This window comes from Hemitrygon akajei, chromosome 6 (genome assembly GCF_048418815.1).
Source record: "Hemitrygon akajei chromosome 6, sHemAka1.3, whole genome shotgun sequence".
Lineage (NCBI taxonomy): Eukaryota > Metazoa > Chordata > Chondrichthyes > Myliobatiformes > Dasyatidae > Hemitrygon > Hemitrygon akajei.
This window is the reverse complement of record NC_133129.1, coordinates 181,322,310-181,343,307: the sequence shown is the minus strand read 5'-3', so window position 1 is coordinate 181,343,307 and position 20,998 is coordinate 181,322,310. Positions and strand designations below refer to the sequence as shown.

At 45.3% G+C, this 20,998-nt stretch overlaps 1 protein-coding gene across 2 annotated transcripts in view; it reads right to left on the bottom strand.

Annotated features, from left to right (window-relative positions):
• The window catches only part of kiaa1549la (KIAA1549-like a), a 258,910-nt gene that overhangs the window by 233,339 nt on the left and 4,573 nt on the right, over nt 1-20,998 (bottom strand). The window lies entirely within an intron of this gene.

Sequence of the window (20,998 nt, the reverse complement as noted above, 5' to 3'; positions counted from 1 at the left end):
TGGCCCACAATGCTGTGTTGAACATGTATTTCTTTAGAAATTACCTAAGTTTACCCATAGCCCTCTATTTTTTCTAAGCTCCACGTACCTATCTAGGAGTCTCTTAAAAGACCCTATCATATCCACCTCTACCACAGTCGCTGGCAGCCCATTCCACGCACTCACCACTCTCTGCATAAAAAAACTTACCCCTGACATCCCCTCTTACCTACTTCCAAGCACCTTAAAGCTGTGCCCTCTCATGTTAGCCATTTCAGTCCTGGGAAAAAGCCTCTGACTATCCACACGATCAATGCCTCTCATCATCTTATACACCTCTATCAGGTCACCTCTCATCCTCAGTCACTCCAAGCAGAAAAGGCCAAGTTAACTCAACCTATTCTCGGAAGGCATGCTCCCCAATCGAGGCAATGTCCTTGTAAATCTCCTCTGCACTCTTTCTATAGTTTCCACATCCTTCCTGTAGTGAGGTGACCAGAAACGAGCACAGTACTCCAAGTGGGGTCTGACCAGGGTCCTATGACTTTTGCACAGTACTGTAGATTGTGAGGGCAAGAGTCCATTTTATCATACTAGGCAGTTGTTCAACAGTCTAATGACAGCAGGAAAGAAGCTGTCCTTGAGCCTGGAGATTTCAGGCTTTTGTATCTTCTGCCTGATAGGAGGGGGAGAAGAAAGAAGGCTCACCAACTGCAAGGCAAAGCAGCAGCTCAAAGATTTCAGGGTTTGGCTGGGGCTCCCCCGGTGCTGCCCTGTGAACCTCAACCTGCATTCTTGTAGCAACCCCGAAGATAAACACCAACAATGCACTAAAAGAAGAATGGAGGGCTATGTGGGAGGGAGGGGTTGGATAGATCTTAGAGATGACTAACATTCGGCTCAACATTGCGAGCTGAAGGGCCTCCACTGTCCTTCCCACATTCTGTGTTCTTTTCACTTTGTAGCAAAAGAACATGTTCAGCATAACTCTATACTAAATCTCAAGGTGACTATCCTCAGAAAGAGAGATCCTCGATTCTTCAAGGATCATCACCTTGTGGTAGAGGGGCTTGTGAGTTCCTGAAATCCCAAGAGTGATGCTGTCTGGAGGTTAGATCCAGGCAGGGTCACCCACGGCAGTGAGGTCAAGGGGAGGTTCTAGACAAAGAACGATTCAACCAAAGATCTCAACAGTGGAGCTGGCGGAGATGATAACTCATCACAACAGTAGTGCAGATGGAGGAAGGCTACAGCAGTAAAGGGTCCCCAGTTGTTTTGCATTCCATGCCACAGGACTTAGTCCCTGACTGGTGAAGGATGATGTGCTGTCTGCCTTTACATCAGCCTCCCGATGTTAAACAATGTCGCACAAAGGTGTTCTCCATTAAGGGAAGAATATGTGAATCCTGGATCAGTCATTGACCTCTACGTCCACCTAAGAACCCACAAATTGATGACCCCTTAGGGGAACATCACACTTGACTCAAGTGGTCAAGTTAAAGTTCAAGTTTATTGTCTTTGAACTGATATATGTATACTGCCAAACGAAATAACATTCCTCCAGATCAAGGTGCACAACACAGTACCTATAACTCACACACAAATAAATTAACAAATAATAAGGTGTTAGAAGGAGAAAGAAGCTGTTTCCCATCCTAACAATTCTCGCTCTGTTGGTAAATTACCACCTGCCTGATGGTAGGGAAGTTAGAGAGATTGTTGGGTTGATGGGAGAGATCATTAACAATGCTAAGGGCTCTGCATAAGCAGTGCTCCTGATAAATATCTCTGATAGGTGGAAGAGAGACCCCAATTATCCTCTCAGCAGTCCTCGCAATCTTTTGTAGGGTCTCGTGGTTAAATCCCATACCAGGTGATGATGCGGCTGTTCAGGACACTCTCAATGGTGCTCCTGTAAAATTTGATTAAAAATGAGGGGGTAGAGAGCCTTGGTCACCTCAATCACCTCAGGAAGTGGAGATGCTGCTGTGCTTTCTTGACTAAAGAGGTAGTGTTGAGGGACGAGGTGAAATTGTCCATTATATGGACTCCCAGAAACTTGGTGCTCCTAACTCTCTCCATGGAGGAGCCGTGTATGTGCAGTGAGTGGTCAGCCTGCATCTTCCTAAAGTCTACAATCACCTCTTTGGTCTAGTCCATCTTGAGACTCAAGTTCTGCTCACACCATTCTACTAGACCAATACAACGCAAATATCTCAGGCCAGAGCAGCTTTCTGACAGAAGGAGAGCACACCCACTGCCAATGGGGTAAATGCACTGTGCCCGATCAATTTAGATCCACAGCGGAAGCTTAAAAAAGGCAGCGCTTTGCGGGCAGTTTCGGAGTTGGACTGTGCACAATTAGTGAGCGGGGGCAGAAATTTAATTTAGATCCACGGCTGCAGCTTTTGAAAAAGCAGCACTTCACGGCAGTTTCGGAGTTGAATGTGCCCAAGCAGTGAACGGATTCATTAGCGAGAGCAAATAAAAATAAGGCAGTGGGAAGTGGAGCATCAGAGAGTGGCCATCGTGTGAGAGAGCCAGCGCTCTCGAGCTTCAGAGAGATCAGAGACAAGAAAATCTGCAGATGCCGGAAATCCGAGCAACACACACAAAATGCTGGAGGAACTCAGCAGGCCAGGCAGCATCTATGGAGAAGAGTAAACAGTCGATGTTTCAGGCTGAGACCCTTTACTCTTTTCCATAGATGCTGCCTGGCCTGCTGAGTTCCTCCAGCACTTTGTCCATGTTGTTCGGACAGATCAGGCTTGGGCAAGGTAAGTAACTGGTAAGTTTCTTCTTCCTCTTTATTTTTCATTCCTTATCTATTAGGCCACAGATGGTGCAGGAGAGTGGCTCCAGGGACTGTGTTATGCTCTGTGTGTAAGATGTGGGTAAACCACATCTGCATCAGCTGCACCGAGCTTCAGCTTCTCAAGAGAACATGTAGAGGAACTGGAGCTGCAGCTCAAAGATCTTTGGCTCATACTGGAGACAGTGGAAGTGACAGATAGGAGTTACAGGGAGGTAGTCACGCCTAGGTTGCAGGAGATGGGTAAGTGAGTGACTGTCAGAAAAAAGGGATATGGGCAGTCAGTGCAGAGTACCCCTCAATAATAAGTCGAGGTCCACAATCCCTTATCCAAAATTCTGAAATCCAAAAAGCTCCAAAAACCGAAGTTTTTTTTCGCCAACAGTTGACGTCACTCAGGCGTGACGGGGCAGCACTAGCAGAGGCCGCCAGACGCCGGTTGTGGCTCAGCGCTCGTACTGGTTACACGTGCATTTGCTGTTCACTGATATTCTGTGTTCACTGTTGACTTTGTGTTTAATTTCACTGCGAAAATGTCAAGAAGAGCTGCAGATACCCCTATGGGTAACAATGAAAAAAAGAGAAGGAAGCGTCTATCATTATCAATAATGCAGAAAGTGGAGTTATTGCAGAAGCTTGATCGTGGTGTGTCTGTTCGGCATCTTACTGAAGAATATGGTGTCAGAACTACCACTGTATATGATTTAAAGAAACAGAAAGACGAGTCACTGAAATTTTATAGTGACAGTGACGTTCTGCATTTATTCCAATAAGTCATTTACCATGTGTTTGATTCAGTTTGTTTGAAGCTGTATATTTTTATGTTTTATTGAATGTTTTTGTTGGAAATAAAATATTTTTCTTGTCATTACTCCCTAAACAATACAGTATAACAACTATTTACATAGCATTTACATTGTATTAGGTATTATAAGTAATCTAGAGATGATTTAAAGTATACGGGAGGATGTGTGTGGGTCTGGAGCTCCACCGGGTCCTAAAGTCCACCTGCACTGAGACAGGTTAAATAAGGGACTTGAGCATACATGTTTTTGGTATCCATGGGGGGTCCCGGAACCAATAAGGAGGGATTCTGAAATCCAAAGAATTCTGAATTTCGAAATGTAACTGGCCCCAAGGATTTCGGGTAAGGGAGTGTGAACCTGGAGAATGTTGAGGAGGAGGATTTTCTGGGGGTAGCCACAGTGACTAGGTCTCTGGCAGTGATTCTGGCACCAGGGCTCAGAGAGGTGGAGGACTGCGGTAGTGCTCGGAGATTCCGCAGTTAGAGGAACAGAGATGAGATTCTGTGGACTCCATAGAGACATCTGGCAGGCATGTTGCCTCCCAGGTGCCAGAGTCAGGGATCTCGCAGATCAGGTCCATGGCTTTCTAAAGGGAAAGGCTGAGCAGCCAGAAGTCTCAGTATATATTTGCACCAATGACATAAGTAGAAAAGGTGAGGAGGTCCTGAAGAGAGATTTTAAGGAGCTAGGTAGAAAGCTGAGAAGCAGGACTTCCAGGGTAGTAATCTCTGGGTTGCTGTCCATGCCGCGCACTAGTGAGGGTAAGTATTTGGCTTCACAGTGCGCTCTCAGAGGACTGGACCTGTGTGGAGGAATGGCAGGCTTTCTCTGTCACGGCGGTTGCCGGCACCAACTTAGCATAGGAGCAGCGGACGGCAGGCTCACGACTTGACGCAGGAGCAGAGGAATAGCAGAATCCCCAGGAAGAGACAAGTACACAAGGTTAGACACACGAATATGAACAGAGCCTTGCAGGAGTGACTGAGCAATACCGCAAGACAACCCATTCTCTCCAACACAATGACTCCGCTCAGCCGCACCTTTGAGGCTCTGTTGGTAGTCCTATGAGCGTTTCATGGCTCTGGGCCTGTACTCACTGGAATTAAGAGCATTGAGGGAGGCCACTGCTCCTTGAAGACAGTGCCCGTGATGGAGCTGACTCATTTTACAACTCTTTGCAGCTTACTTCAATCCTGTGCAGTAGCACCCCACCCCCCCCCATACCAGATGGTGAAGCAGCCAGTTAGAATGCTCTCTGGGGTCCATCTGTACAAATTTGCAAGTGTTTTAGGTGACATACCAAATCTCTTCAAACTCCTAATGAAATATAGGCATTGTCCTGCCTTCTTTATAATTGCATCGATATGTTGGGACCAGGTTAGGTCCTCGGAGATATTGTTAGATTCTTGATTAATCAGGGCATGAAGGAAACGGGGAGAAGGTAGGAGATTGGGGCTGAGAGGGAAAATGGATCAGTCATGATGAAATGGTGGAGCAGACTCGATGGGTCAAATAGCCTAATTCTGCAGCTATATCTTATGGTCTTATACCCAGACCCCTTCCTGCGCAGTCATTAATAAACCTTCAGTCATATCCCTTTTATCTTTGATTTTTAGGTCTATGTTTTGAGTTGCAGTCTGCAAGGGGACCACAACCTTGTCATCGGGCTTGGAGGCTTGCGGGCCTCAATGACCTGGAGAACTATGTTGGCTGGAGTCAGGGCTTTATGCTTTGACTCTTGGTAGGGTAACCCATGCCAAAGAGGTCAAAGGGTAGAGGCCAGACTAAGAGTCGTGCATTGGTCCTCCAGATTTGGGGGTTCAGCTCAGGGCTAATAGTCCTGATTGGTAAAAAAAAAACTGTTGCAAAAACAGCAATGAAGAAGCCTTCTATATCTGAGTGCGATGCTATTCCTGAGTTTCCACCCAGGATTTGCATGACTGGTAGTAGTGGAAACCAAGAAGAATCTACTGTCATGACGAAGGAAGCCCTGAATACTGCCAAGACCAAGACCAAAATAGTTTTTTGGAATGTACGAACCATGTACAACACTGGCAAGCTAGCACAAATAACTGCAGAAATACGTCGTTACAACCTACATGGACTGGGCGTCAGAATGCTGGCACATGACAGAGAACGACCTTGCCAAGCTGTCGTCATTCCTCACCATGAACCTCCGGAAGATCCTACATATTTTCTGGCCCAGAAAAATCTCCAATCACGTCCTACTCCTTCAGAGTCATCAAGGGCACATGACACCAATCATCATGTGAAGTGTTGGAGATGGAATAGACATGTGATGAGAAAAGAGGCCAACTTCATCATCAAGACAGCGCTTCATTGGACTCCTGAAGGGTGGACGAAGCACAGGAGACTAAAGGCAACTTGGCCCTGTACCGCTGAGGGAGAAATGAACACCCTGAACCATACCCGGGCACAAAAGAGAAAATGGCCAAGGACAGGCAGAGATGGAGGACCTTCATTCCTGCCCTGAACACCAGTATAACAGGCAGTAAATTTAAATTGCGGAATATCTGTCAGGAAGAGGAGTGACCAGTAGCTGGATAAATGGCTGTAGCCCAACAACCATAATTCATCAGGAACATATCGGTTTATTTGAATTCACAACTCTCCGACGTCCTTCTCACACCCTCTATTTTGTCCAAATACATTTTTTTTATTACAAGAGCATTAGCCAGACATCTCCCACCACATAAACAAACTGATGGTAAGTCAATGTCTGCTTTTATAGAGTCATAGAACACAATAGCACGGAATCATGCCCTTCAGTCCATCTAGTCTGTACTGTCTAGTCCTATCAACCTGCACTTGGAACATAGCCTTCAATAGCCCTCCCATCATAGTCATAGAATACTACAGCACAGAAATGGGTCCTTCAGTCTCTGGCAAACTATTAATCTGCCTAGTCCCATTAACCTGCACGTGGACCATAGCCTTCCATACCCCTCCTATCCATGTACCTATCCAAATTTCTCTTAAATGTTGCAATCAAAGCCACATTTACCACTTCTGCTGGCAGCTCATTCCACACTCTCACCACCCTCTGAGCGAAGAAGTTCTGCCTCATGTCCCCCTTAACCCATGACCTCTAGTTCTAGTCTCACCAATCTCAGTGGAAAAAGCCTCTTTGGACTTGCCCTATCTCTCCCCCTCATAATTTTGCATACCTCTATCAAACCTCCCTCCATTCTCCTTTGCTCCAGGGGATAAAGTCCTAACCTGTTCAAAATTCCCCAATAACTCAGGTCAAGTCCTGGCAACTTCCTTGTAAATTTTCTCTGCACTTTTCCAATCTTATTGATAACTTTCCTGTAGACAGATGATTGAAACCGCACACCAACACTCCAAACTTGGCCTCATCAACGTAACATTCTGTCAGTACTGTTTGGGAGATGCTCATCCCGTACCTGCCCTCGTGAAGGTAGTGCTGAGCCACTGCAGTCCATCTGGTGAAGGACCCAGTGGTGAGATTGTGTCGGGAGCTACCACTAGAAGTGGTGGATGCAGATTGAATTGCAATATTTAAGAGAAATTTGGATAAGTACGTATAGTCAGCATAGCTCTGTGTGTGATAGGTCATATCAAACAAATCATATAAAGCTTTTCAAATAAGCTACCAGGAAAGCTGATGCAGGCAAGGCAGTGCACTTTGTCCACATGGACCTCAGGAAGTCCTTTGACAAGTTCCCGCATTGGTCAAGAAGGTTCAGTCACTTGGCATTCAGGATGAGCTAGTAAATTGGATTAGACATTCACTTCGTACCAGAGTGGAGGCCTGTGACTCAAGGTGTGCCGCAAGAATTGGTGTTGGGTCCATTGTTGTTTATCATCGATCAGCAATCTGGATGGTAATGTGGTAAACTGGATCAGCAAATTTGCATTTGGCACCAGGATTGGGGGTGTAGTGGACAGCAAGGAAGTCTATCAGAGCTTGCAGCAGAATCTGGACCAGCTTAAAAAAAAGGGCTAAAAAACGGCTGATGGAATTTAATGTAGATAAATGTGAGGTGTCGCACTTTGGGAGGATAAACCAGTGTAGGACTTTCATAGTAAGTGGTTGGGCATAGAGAAGAGTGGTAGAACAGAGGATTCTGGGAATACAGATCCATAATTGCTTGAAAGCGTAATCACAGGTAGATAGGGGTCATAAAGAGCTTTTGGGAAAGGTTGAATAGATTGGGACTTTATTCCCTGGAACACAGACTTTTTCCACTGAGCTTGGGTGAGACTAGATGATAGGTTAAGGATAAAAGGTGAAATGTTTAAGGGGAACAGGAGGAACAACTTCTTCACTCAGAGGGTGGTGAGTGTGGAATGGGCTAGCAGCAGAAATGGTGGATGCAGGTTCAATTGCAACACTTAAAAGAGTTTGAATAAATACACGGAAGGCAGGGGAATAGCGGGCTTGGGTCAGGTGCGGGACGATAGGACTAGGCAAAATAACAATTTGGCATGGACTAGGTGGGCCGAAGGGCCTGATTCTATGCTGAAGTGCCCTATAACTCTGTAATCTGTAGGGAGAGTTTGGCATGGTGATAATTACCACTGGATCAGTAATCCAGAGACCCAGTTATATGCCAGGGACATGAGTTTGAATCCCACCATGGCAGATGGTGAATCTGAATTCAATATAAAAAAATCTGATGACCATGAAATCATATCCACTGTCATAAAAGCCCATCTGGTTCACCAATGTCCTTTAGGAGAGGAATCCAGCCGTCCTTACCTGGTCTGGCCTATACATGAACCCAGACCAACAGAAATGTGGCTGACTCTTAACTGCCCTCTGAAGTGGCCTAGCAAGCCATTCAGTTGTATCCAACTGCTAAAAAGAAAATAATAAGGAATGAATCTGGACAGACAACCCAGGCACTGGAAACAACAACAGCAAAACGAGCCCTGTCGACCCTGCAAAGTTCTCCTTAACAACACCTGGGGATGTGCCAAAGTTGGGAGAGCTGTCTCACAGACTCGTCAAACAACAGCCTGACATAGTTGTACTGACAGAATCACACCTTACAGTGAACATTCCGGACTCCACCATCACCATTCCTGGGTACGTACTGTCTCACTGGCAGGACAGGCCTAGCAGAGATGTTGGCACAGTGGTGTACAGTAGAGAGGGAGTTGCCCTGGCAACTCTCAACATCGACTCTGGACCCCATGGAGTCTCATGGCACCAGGTTAAACATGGGCAAGGAAACCTCCTGCTGATTACCCCGTCCCATCCTCCCTCAGCTGATGAATCAGTACTTCTCCATGTTGAGCAGCACCTGGGGGAGGCACTGAGGGTGACAAGGGCACAGAATGTACTCTGGGTGGGGTCTTCAATGTCCATCACCAAGACTGGCTCGGTAGTACCAGCGCAGACCGAGCTGGTCGGGTCCTACTGGACATAGCTACTAGACTGGGACTACAGCTGGCGGTCAGGGATCCAACAAGAGGGAAAAACATACTTGACCTCCTTCTCACCAACCTGCCGGCCGCAGAAGCATCTGTCCATGATGGCATTGGTAGAAGTGACCGCCAGACAATATTTGTGGAGACTAATTCCCATCTCCACATTGAAGAGACCCTCCACCGCATTATGTGGCACTACCACTGTGCTAAATGGGATAGACTGAACAGATCTAGCAGCCCATGACAGGGCATCTATGAGGCACTGTGGGCCACCAGCAGCAGCAGAATTGTACTCAACTACAACCTGTAACCTGATGGCCAGGCATATCCCCACTCTAACATTACCACCAGGCCAAGGGATCAACCCTGGTTCAATGAAGAGTACAGGAGGACATGCCGAAAAAAACACCAGGCGTACCTCAATATGAGGCGGCACCCTGGTGAAGCCACAATACAGGACTACTTGCATGCCAAATATCATAAGCAGCAAGTAATAGACAGAGCTAAGTGGTCCCACAACCAACGGATCAGATCTAAGCTCTGTAGTCCTGCCACATCCAGCTGTGAATGGTGATGGACAATCAAACATCTCACTGGAAGAGGAGGATCCACAAATATTCCCAGTGTGACAGCTGTCGGCATCAAGGCATCATTTGACTGAGTGTGGCATCAAGGTGCCCTAGCTAAAATGAAGTCAATGGGAATTAGGGGGAAACCCCTCTGCTGGTTGGAATCAGACCTGACACAAAGGAAGATGGCTGAGGTGGTTGGAGGTCAATCATCTCATCCTCAGGACATCACTGCAGGAGCTCCTCAGGGAAGTGTCCTAGGACCAACCACCCTCAGCTGCTTCATCACTGACTTTCCTCCCATCATAAGATCAGAAAGGGGATGTTCGCAGATGACTGCACAATGTTCTGCACCATTCGTGACTCCTCAGATCGTGAAGCAGTTCATACACAAATGCAGCAGGACCTGGACAATATCCAGGCTCGGGCTGACAAGTGACAACATTCAAGCCATGTAAGTGCCAGGCAATGACCATCTCCAATAAGAGAGGCTCTAACCATCATCACCTTGACATTCAGTGGCATCACCATCACTGAATCCCCTACTATCAACATCCTGGGGGTTACCATTGACAGGAAACTGAACTGGTCTAGCCATATAAACACCATGGCTATCAGAGCAGGTCAAAGGCCTGCGGTGTGTGACTCACCTCCTGACTCCCCAAAGCCTGTTCACCATCTACAAGGCTCAGGTCAGGAGTGTAATGGAATACTCGCCACTCGCCTGGATGAGTGCAGCTCCCATCAACACTCAAGAAGCTTAACACCATCCAGTACAAGGCAGCCCACTTGACTGGTCCCCCTTCCACAAGCATTCAATCTCCCCCACCATCGACGAACAGTTGCAGCAGAGTGTACTATCTACAAGATGCACTGCAACGACACACCAAAGTTTCTGAGGCAGCACCTTCCAGACCCACGACCACTACCAACTAGACGGACGAGAACAGCAGATACCTGGGAACACCAGCACTTGGAAATCCCCCTCCAAGTCACTCACCATCCTGACTCGGAGACATACCCCGTTCCTTCATCGTCGCTGGGTCAAAATCATGGAATTCCCTCCCTAACAGCACTGTGGGCATACCTACACCTCAGGAACTACAGCATTTCAAGAAGGCTGCTCATCGCCACCTACTCAAAGGCAACTAGGGATGGGCAATAAATTCTGGCTTAGCTGGTGATGACCACATCCTGTAAATACATAAATAAACAAAAAGGAAACCTGTGGAGAGACAGACAAAGAGGTGTGAAATGGGGTTTAGTCTGAGGTCCGTATTTCGACCAGCCTGGACACGATGGATTCAATAGCCTACTTAACTTCAGTAAATTCCTGTCATTAACATTGCTGTTAGTGGCATCTTGCTATGCAGAAATAAGCTGCCAGATTTTTTGCACTATTCTTTGAAAATACTTGAATAACTGCACAGTACTCTGCAATGTGTGTGGGAGGTAAGTACACTTTGGATCTGCCAACCTTTCTTTCTCTGTGTCAAGAGGTTGTCAACACATGGGAACAAAACTGCTTCTGAAAGTATAATCTCCACACTTGATAACGAATGGAAAACTAAATCAACATTGCATGAACCCAGCCTTTATGGAGAGAAACAAACAGCCGACATTTTGGGCTGAGACCTTTCTTCGGGACTGGAAAGGAGGGGAAAGATGCCAGGATAAAAAAGGTGGGGGGGGGGGGGAGGGAAAGGAGGACAAGCTAGAAAGAGGTAGGTGAAGCCAGATGGGTGGGGGTAGGTAAAGGACTGGATGAAGGAATCTGATAAGAGAGGAGTGTGGACCATAGGAGAAAGGGAAAGAGGAGAGGACCCAGAGGGAAGTGGTAGGCAGGTGAGAAGAGAAGAGGTAAAAAGGCCAGAACAAAAAATGCTAAAGGAACTCAACAGTCCAGGCAGCACCTATGGAAATGATTAATTAGCCTGACAAGGGATCTCAGCCCAAAACATCAACCATTTATTCCCCTTCACTGATGCTGCCCGACCACCTGTGTTCTCGATTTCCAGCAAGAGATTCTGCAAATGCTGGAAATTCAGAGCAACACTCACAAAATGCTGGAGGAACTCAGCAGGTCAGGCAGCATCTATGGAGGGGAATAAACAGTCGAAGTTTCAGGCTGAGACCCTTCATCAGGTCAAATTCCATCCTATCAACCTCCAATTTAAATATACCCCAATGTGACAAATATTTACATAGAACAGAGAACAGTACAGAACTGCCCTTCAGCCCACGATCTTGTGTTCTCCCCATACACTTTGATGCCCTGATCACCCAGGAGCCTATCAACCTCCTAAACACAAGAGATGCCAGAAATCCAGAGCAGCAACAACACACAAAATGCTGGAGGAACTCAGCAGGTCAGGTAGAATCTGTGGAGAGGAATAAACCATTCCAGGCTGGCTCTTCATCAGGATCAACCTCCAACTTAAATATACCCCAATGTGACAAATCTTTACATAGAACAGAGAACAGTACAGCACAGGAACAGGCCCTTCAGCCCACAAGGTGTGTTGAATCAATTAAATGAGTAATTAAATGGCCAACTAAACTAATCTCTTCTGCCTACACAATGTCCATATCCTTCCATTTCCCTCCATTTTCTTCATATTCATGTGCTTATCTAAAGGTCTCTTAAAATCCCTAATGTATCTACCTCTACCATCACCCAGCCAGACCATTCCAGGCACCCACCACCTTCTGTGTAAAAAAAAAACTTGCCCCTCTCAGCTTAAATGCAATTTTACCAAACCTTTTGATTCCAAATACATAACTAAATAAGGAATAATATACTCCAAAGCTCAGCTTCAACCGATGGGCTGAATCAGGTGAGAGAAGCCCGTGGCCCTCATACCCCGGTGAGATAGGGACAAGCCTGTCCTGGCATGCGACCTCAGCTCCAGCAGACTGCGGAGATGAGATCAACAGTGAGATCCAACGGCCAGAAATGTGGTCTGGCAATGCTTCATGGAGAGCAAAGGGCATGACAAGGCACAGGAGAAGACAACAGCACCAAGGAAGACCCCAGTTTGTGATGACTAGTCAAACCACTGGATCTGAACCTTTGAGGCTGAGGAAGTGGAACTGCCCCAGTGCAACAACTTTTCCACTTTAAATACTCTCACACAGCTTTCTTTGTGCAGTTCACATCAGCCAAAGAAGAACTGCATACATCTAGAGTAACACACAAAATGCTGGAGGAACTCAACTGGTCAGGCAGCATCTATGGAAAGGAATAAAGAATCGAAGTTTCAGGCCAAGACTCTTTATCAGGACTGGAAAGGAAGGGGTATTTCTGTCTTCATCCCCTCTCCCCCAGCCACCAGGCTTCACCTATCACCTTCCAGCTTGTCCCCATCCCCTCCATTCACCTCCTTCCACTTTTCTTTCTCGTTCTGAAGAAGGTTCTTGACCTCCAAAACATTGACTGTTTCCTCATTTCCATCAATACAGCATGATCTGCTGAGTCCCTCCAACATCTTGTGTGTGAGACTCCAGCTGTGATGACTACTCCTACCCCTGGATCTGGGTTTCCCAGGTCGAGAGAGTGGAACTGTCCTGGTGCAATGGATCTTGCACTTTATGACTCTCCCGCGCAGGTTTCTTTATGCACTGCACTTCATCTAGACTCTGGAAGCTGCACAAATCTAACTATCATCATCAGATACAGCAGACATCCAATCAACACAACATTTAATGAAGTGGTGACATTTATTGCACAGTAAGTTCTGTTATAGAACAGAACAGTATGGCACAGGAACAGGCCAGTTGGCCCGTGATACTGTGCCAGTCCAAATAACTGAATAATCAAATGGCCAACCTAACTAATCTCCTCTGGCTACACAATGTCCATATCCTTTCACCTTCCTCACATTCATGTGCCTATATAAATGTCTCTTAAATCTACCACCACCTCAGGCAGCACATTCCAGGCACCCCACTATCACCCCCTCTCACATTAAATGCATGCTCCCTGTATTAGATATTTAAACCCTGGGAGAAAGATACTGTCTGTCTTTTCTATCTATGTCTCTCATCATCTTATAAACCTCTATCAGATCGCCTCTCAGCCTCCGCCGCTCCAGAGAAAACATCCCAAGTTTGTCCAACATTTTGTTATAGAACATGCCCTCTAATCCAAGCAACATTCTGGTAAAGCTCTCTCCAAAGCCTCGACATCCTTATGTACAATGAATGATTAGTTGCTAAAACTGCACCGAAAATCTCAAGTAGCGATTATCTCCAAATCACCATTCACCTTTAGCTATTTACCATTATCGCTTCTACTGGAGCCAAGACCACCTAACAGCAGATGAAACTACAAAAAGAAAAACATGTTTTCAGTTTAACTGTGCAAAAGTCACACAACCACTCGTACCACAGATGTACTATGGAGAGCATTCTAACTGGCTGCATCACCGTCTGTTATGGGGGAGAGGGGCTACTGCACGGGATCACAGTAAACATAGTCAGCTTCATCGTGGACACTAGCCTCCATAGTATCCAGGACATCTTCAAGGAGTGACACCTCAAAAAGGCAGCATCCATCATTAAAGACACCTATCACCCAGGTCATGCCTAGTTCTCACTGCTACCATCAGGAAGGAGATATAGAACCCTGAAGACGCACACTCAGTGATGCAGGAATAGTTTCTTCCCCCCGTCATCAGATTTCTGAATAGACATTGAACCCATGAACACTACCTCACTACATTTTTATTTTTGCACTACTTATTTAATTTAACTAACATTTATATATACTTACTGTAAATCACTTTTTTTCTATGAGTATGTATTGCAAAGACTGCTGCCACAAATACAACAATTTTCACAACATGTGCCAGTGATATTAAACCTGAATCCGATTGACCCTGCACCCGGACTTCCGAGGTTGAGAGAGTGGAACTGCCCCACAACAACGTTAAAAACTCTCTGCAGAGGTTTCCTGTTGCCGTACCGACAGACCACCAAGAATCACACAAAATCAAATTACTGCAGATGTAGACTTCAGACGGAGGGATGGTGCACGTGCTCCTGCTTACATCAATAGTTCTGAGGCGGAGAGGACTGAGAGTTCAAGTTTATTGTTATTCAATCATACACTTGTATATAGCTAAACGAAACATCGTTCCTGTGGGGCCAAGGTGCAAAACACAGAACATATGGTCAAGTAATACTAGCACAAGTCCCTGAGTGACATGGCCTGAAGACTGACAGGCTACATAAAGTGTGATGAGATGTTTATGTAAGACAGTATAATATTAATGACACTATTATAATAAAACAAGCAGTCGTGAACATCATCAATGGCCAATCATGGTCCAACATGAACAACATGGCCAAGAAAGCTCACCAGACAGTTCCTCAGAAGACCTAAAAGAAACTCAACACGTCCCCATCTGCCTGCACCAAATTTTACCAATGCATCATAGAAAGTATGTATCACATCTTCAAAGGCCCGAAGCCAGAGGAAACCACAGGGAGATGTGGACTCAGATCAACACATCACGGAAACCAGCTTCTCCTCTAGCGACTGACTCTGTCTACACTTCTCGCTGCCTCAGCAAGGCAGTCAGCACAATCAAAGACCCCACCCACCCCCGATATCCTCTTCTTCCCTCTCTGATTGAGTAAAAGATACAAAAGCCCAAATGCACATACCACTGGGCTCAAGGAACAGCTTCTAGCCCATTGTTCTAATACTACTGAATGGGCCTCTTGGACAGCGAGATAACCTCACAATCTGCCTGCACGGCTGAAGTTGTAACACTTTGTTCTGCATTTTGTTATTGTTTTCCATTGTACTTCCTCAACATGCTGAACAGAAATGAGGAGGAACTTCTTTAGTCAGAGAGTGGTCAATCTGTGCAATTTCATGGCCACATATAACTGTGGAGGCCGAGTCATTGGATATATTTAAAGCAGAAGTTGATAGATTCTTAAGTAGTAAGGGTGTTGGTTCCTTAAGGTTGTTAGAGTGGGGCTGTAATAGGGATAAGCTCCCCATCTATTAAATGCTCCCAATGGTGTGCATCTCAAATAGCCTCTGAGAACCAAGTCCAGCTCTCGGCCTTCACCTGTGGCTTAGCTACTATCAAGTGCAAAGGCAAGTTACTGGCTCCTTAAAACCAGTTGCTTTGGCAGGTGGGGATCTTCAGCTGTGGTTGGCAGCTCATCTAGAAGGAAAACTCTGATCTCAAATCTCCGCTGACTTGCGGCTGTACTCACTTGTGGGGAAGGCTTTAGGAGTAGACCCCAAAGAGAAAAACATCCGGAGCTGGAGTCTCTAAGGTAGTCTTACGTTGAGTTCAATGCTGACTGGCAACTCCTGTGATGCTACTGGTGCTAAACTGTATCGGTCTCTGCTGTTCCTTTCGGTTCGTCAGTTGCGTGGAGTGGGGGAGCTTGCTACATGGGCGACAGCTTGCTCTCCATATTGTACTGCCCTGACTTGTGTATCTGGACAGCTATGATGCAATATCCATGGTCAACCCTGACCAATGAAGGTCTCAAAGAGTAAGAGGGTCAAAGGTTACATGGAGAAGGCAAGAGAATGGGGTTGAGAAGGATAACGAATCAGCCATGATGGAATGGCATAGCAGATTCGATGGGCCAAATGCCATCCTTCTGCTCCTTAGTCTTGTAGGCTTACGATGAAATGATCTGCATGGATGACATGCAAAACACATTTTTCACTGTACCTCAGTACATATGACAAGAATAGACCAATTTAATAACTTCAGAACAAGAATCAGGTTTATTATCACTGAATTCAAAAGCATTCAATACAATTTTTCTTCAGGTTACCATGGTGACCATGAGTTGGTGCTAAAAATCGAACTGAAAGGCAACCTTGCCGAGCCAAAGGATTGGTTTGTGCTTGAGCAAATATCCAACTATGCAGGTGACACCATTATGGGAAAGATGTTGCTAAAGCAGAAGGAGTGCAGGGAAAAAGATTTACTTTATTTATTTTTTATTTAGAGATGTAACACCGTAGCAGGCCCTTCCTGCCCAATTTATTTATTTATTGATATACAGCGAGGAATGGGCCCTTCAAGCCGTGCCACCCAGTAGTCCCCCGATTTAATCCTAACCTAATCACAGGACAATTTACATCACCAATTAACCCGTTGCACCCATGTGACCAATTAACCTACTAACCCGTACGTCTTTGGACTGTGGGTGGAATCTGTAGCACCCGGAGGAAACCCACAGGGACACAGGGAAAAATTACCAAGTCCTTACAGACAGCAGCGGGAAATGAACCCATGTCACTGATGCCGCTAATATCATTAGCCCTTACATATTGTTCATATTCTATACCTTCACAGTATTGTCCAGGTCAATTTTGACCCGGCCCAAGAATCCCCTCATAACAAGAGTCTATACCAAATTTTGAACCACAGATCTATTTAGAATGTATAAATAGCCTACCTGACATTAATAAATGGGTGATTAATCCTTAATTAATGTTGCAGAGATCTAAAATCCATTTCAATAGATATGGCTCAAATTTGACCCAGAACAGCCTCAATGTACAAAAATTTGTAGCATCTGTACAAAATTTTTAAATATTTTCATTTTTGCACATTTTGGGTCACTTTAGGTAAAGTCATCAAATTTCGGCTAAAAAAAAAAATGGCATTTAGTGTGGTCTTACTGCTGTCAAATGTCAAAATGGGTCAAATTTGACCCAAACTGTACGGAAGGGTTAAGCCAATTGCTATGCTACAAATCCAGAAAACTGTCTGGACTCAAGGGCTTGGGTTATAAAGAGAGTGAGTCAATGGTGTTGTGAGGTAGTGACTCTTTCAATCACACTGCGATGCAGGTTATAGAACATAGCATAGGAAGGGGCAGTTCAGCCCTCACTGAAAGTGGCTAACAGGTTGATAGTGTGGTTAAAAAGGCGCATGGCATGCTTGCCTTTATTAGGTGAGTTCAAAAGTCAGGAAGTTATGTTGCAACTTTTTGAAACTCCAGTTAGGCCACATCTGGGGTACTGCACACAGTTCTGGTTGCCTCCATTATTGGAAGGATGTCAAGGCTTGGAAAAGGTACAGAAGAGGTTTACCAGGATGTTGCCTGGATTAGAGAGCATGCGTTATAATGAGAGGCTGCACAAACTTGGGTTGTTTTCTCTGGAACGGTGGAGGCTGAGGGGGAATCTGAGAGAGGCTTATAAGATTATGAGAGGCACAGACAGAGTTGACAGACAGCATCTTTTTCCCAGGGTTGAAATGTCTAATACCAGTGGGTGTGCATTTAAGGTGAGAGAGGATAACTTAAAGAAAATGTAAGAAAGAATTTTTTTTACCGAGTGGTGGGTACCCGAATGGCACCACCTGGGGTGGTGGTAGAGGCAGAAACATTAAAGCCTGTTAAGGGATAGACACACGAATGTGAGGAAAATGGAACGCTGTGGACATTGTGTGGGCAGGAGAGATTAGTTTAGTTGGCCATTTGATTAATTTATTTTGTTCAGCATAACATTGTGGGTCGAAGGGACTCTTCCTGGGCTGTACCTTTCAGTGATGTCTGAACATGATGGTAAAGTTAACTAAGTCTTCTCTGCCTGCACACGGTCCACATCCCTCCATTCCCTGCAAATCCATGTGTCGCCCTAACAGGCTCTTAACTAAAATCAATCGTCTCTGCCTCCACCACCACCCCTGGCAGCCCATTTCAGGCACCCAGGAATCTCTGTGTAAAAGGGAATGAGCCCCTGCACATTTCCTTTAAACCCTCCCCTTGCATGCAAGCCTTCGCGTAAGGTTATGAATGGTAACCAGGTTACCACCATCCACTGATCCTGGGGTTCCAGCCAGGGAGAAACAGCCTCGAGACACACTTCTTGTCAATCACCGCCAGATTCTTTGAGATTAGCTTCATTTATCACACGTACATCACAACATACCAGTGAAATGTGGCATTTATGCCAACTCGGTCTGAGGATGTGCTGGGGGCAGCCCACAAGTTCAGATAGGCACATGAATGTGAGGAAATGGGAGGATATGGACATGGCGTAGGCAATGTTACCCCATTGTCTGGAGCCAAAATAGCATGCCCAGAACTCACTGACTCTAAACCGTACATCTTCGAAATGTGGGAGAAAACTGGAGAAAACCCACGGGAAAAATGTACAAACTCTTACATACAGCTGCAGGAGTTGAATCTGGGTCACTGGTGTTGTTATAGTGTTAGACTAACTGCTACGCTACTGTGCAAATCTATACAGAATAAGCCTAAGTGGTGTGTGTGTGTGTGTGTGTGTGTGTGTGTGTGTGTGTGTGTGTGTGTGTGTGTGTGTGTGTGTGTGTGTGTGTGTGTGTGTGTGTGTGTGTGAGTGAGAGAGACTGTGTGTTTGTGTCTGTCTGTGTGTAGAGAGAGAGAGACTGTGTGTGTGTGTGTGTGTGAGAGAGAGAGAGTTTGTGTGTGTGTGAGAGAGAGAGATTGTGTGTGTAGAGTGAGAGAGAGAGAGAGAGAGACTCTGTGTGTGTGTGTGTGTCTCTCTCTCTCTCTCTCTCTCTCTCTCTGACTGAGATTGTTCCCACAAGGAAATTAACTCTAAGAATGGATTGTGGATTTATGATGTGTGCTTTAGTAACTCCAGGCCCATAGCAATGTTTGTGATACAGTACAACAGACAACCCTTTATCAGATAACAAATTGCAGTCCATTTCTCCAGTAGATTTCACTGATTTTCAAAACCTTTTTATTTGCATATTGCAGCCTTTCTCTGCAGAGTAGTTTGATACCATTCATCCCTCAGTGCAGGCTCAGAACTGAAGTATCTTAAACCAATCCCACTTTCCTGTCCTCTCCTCATACTCCCAATGCTCACAATGCTCTGTATCCAGTCTTAACCTGTTCTTCCTTCTATGAAGTGATGGACAACACTGTCACTAATAGGTCATCAACCCTATAGAGACCACTTTCCTAGTCTACCCAACTCTACAAAGACAGCGACTAAACACAAGAGACTCTGCGGATGCAGCAAATACAAATAAAACATACACAAAGTGCTGGAGAAACTCAGCAGGTCACTCAGGCAGCATCTATGAAGAGGAATAAAACACTCGATGTTTTGGCCCAGGACCCTTCATCAAGATTGGAAAGGAAGGGGGCAGAATTGAGAATAAGAAGGTGGGTGGAAGGGAAGAACTACAACTGGAAGATGACGGGTGAGACCAGAACACCTCCAATCATCTGCCAGTTTGTATGCCTTCTCCCGACCTGCAGAGTTCCTCCAGCATTTTGTGTCTGTTGCTTTGGATTTCCAGCATTGGCAGAGTCCCTTGTGTATATGGTTTGCTTTTCCCACAAATGTTGGGCATTCCAAAACCAGGAAGGATTGTTAAACTAAAACTCAAGTTGTTGGATGAACTCAGCATCTGCAGAGGGAAATGGACATTGTAAAGGCAAAACTCCACTAAATAACAGATTCAAGAGTCACACAGCACAGAAGTAAGCCCTTCAGCCCATATGACCCATACTAACCACTATGTAACCATCTCTATAAATCCCATGTTTAGTTCTTTGTCCATTGCCTTCCACCTCTGAACATTTCAAGTGTTTGTTCCAATACTTCTGAAACAGTGTGAGAACCTCGGCCTCCACCACCCCTTCACTCTGTTCAAGATGCAGCAAGTACACTTTAAGCTTCAAAGTCTTTGTTTGGTGGATGTCTGCAGGGAAGATGAATCTCAGAATTGTCTACTGCATTCATACTTTGATAAAAAAAATGTACTTTGTTCTCCCATGATTAGGCTAGGATTAAATTGCTGGGCTCCATGCTGTATCTCAATAAATAAAATAAATAAGCAGAATGCTGGAGAAACTTTTCACTATATCCTGCTACCTATGACAATAATAAACCAATTCCAATTAAACCCTGAGAAATCCTACAACACTCTGGGAGCATCTTCACCAAGAGGATTCAGAACGATATTGAGAGGACTATTGAATATATCCCTTGTACAATAAAATGGATTCCTGACCTTGCAATCCACGTCATTGTGATCCTGCACCTTAATGTCTATTTCTCTTTCTCTGTATCTGTTACACTTCATTCTGCACTGTTATTGTTTTACCTTGTTCTATCTTAATGTAGTGTGTAATGATCTAATCTGTATGAACAAGCTTTTCACTGTATCTCAGTATATGTAACAAAAAGAACCCAATTCCAATTTACCATCCCATAAAGGTTTGGCAACATTACTGTGTTCAGGGCTGAACCCATGACCTGACTCAGGCTGAAATATAATTAGCTAGATGCACATTTAAAAAATTCCACACTACAATTGTAACAAAGATTCTTTGCCTTTGCCCAGTAACAGTGCTCACGTCCAACCACACACCAGTTTCATTTCAGCGTGTAATTTCCAATCTCCTTGAGC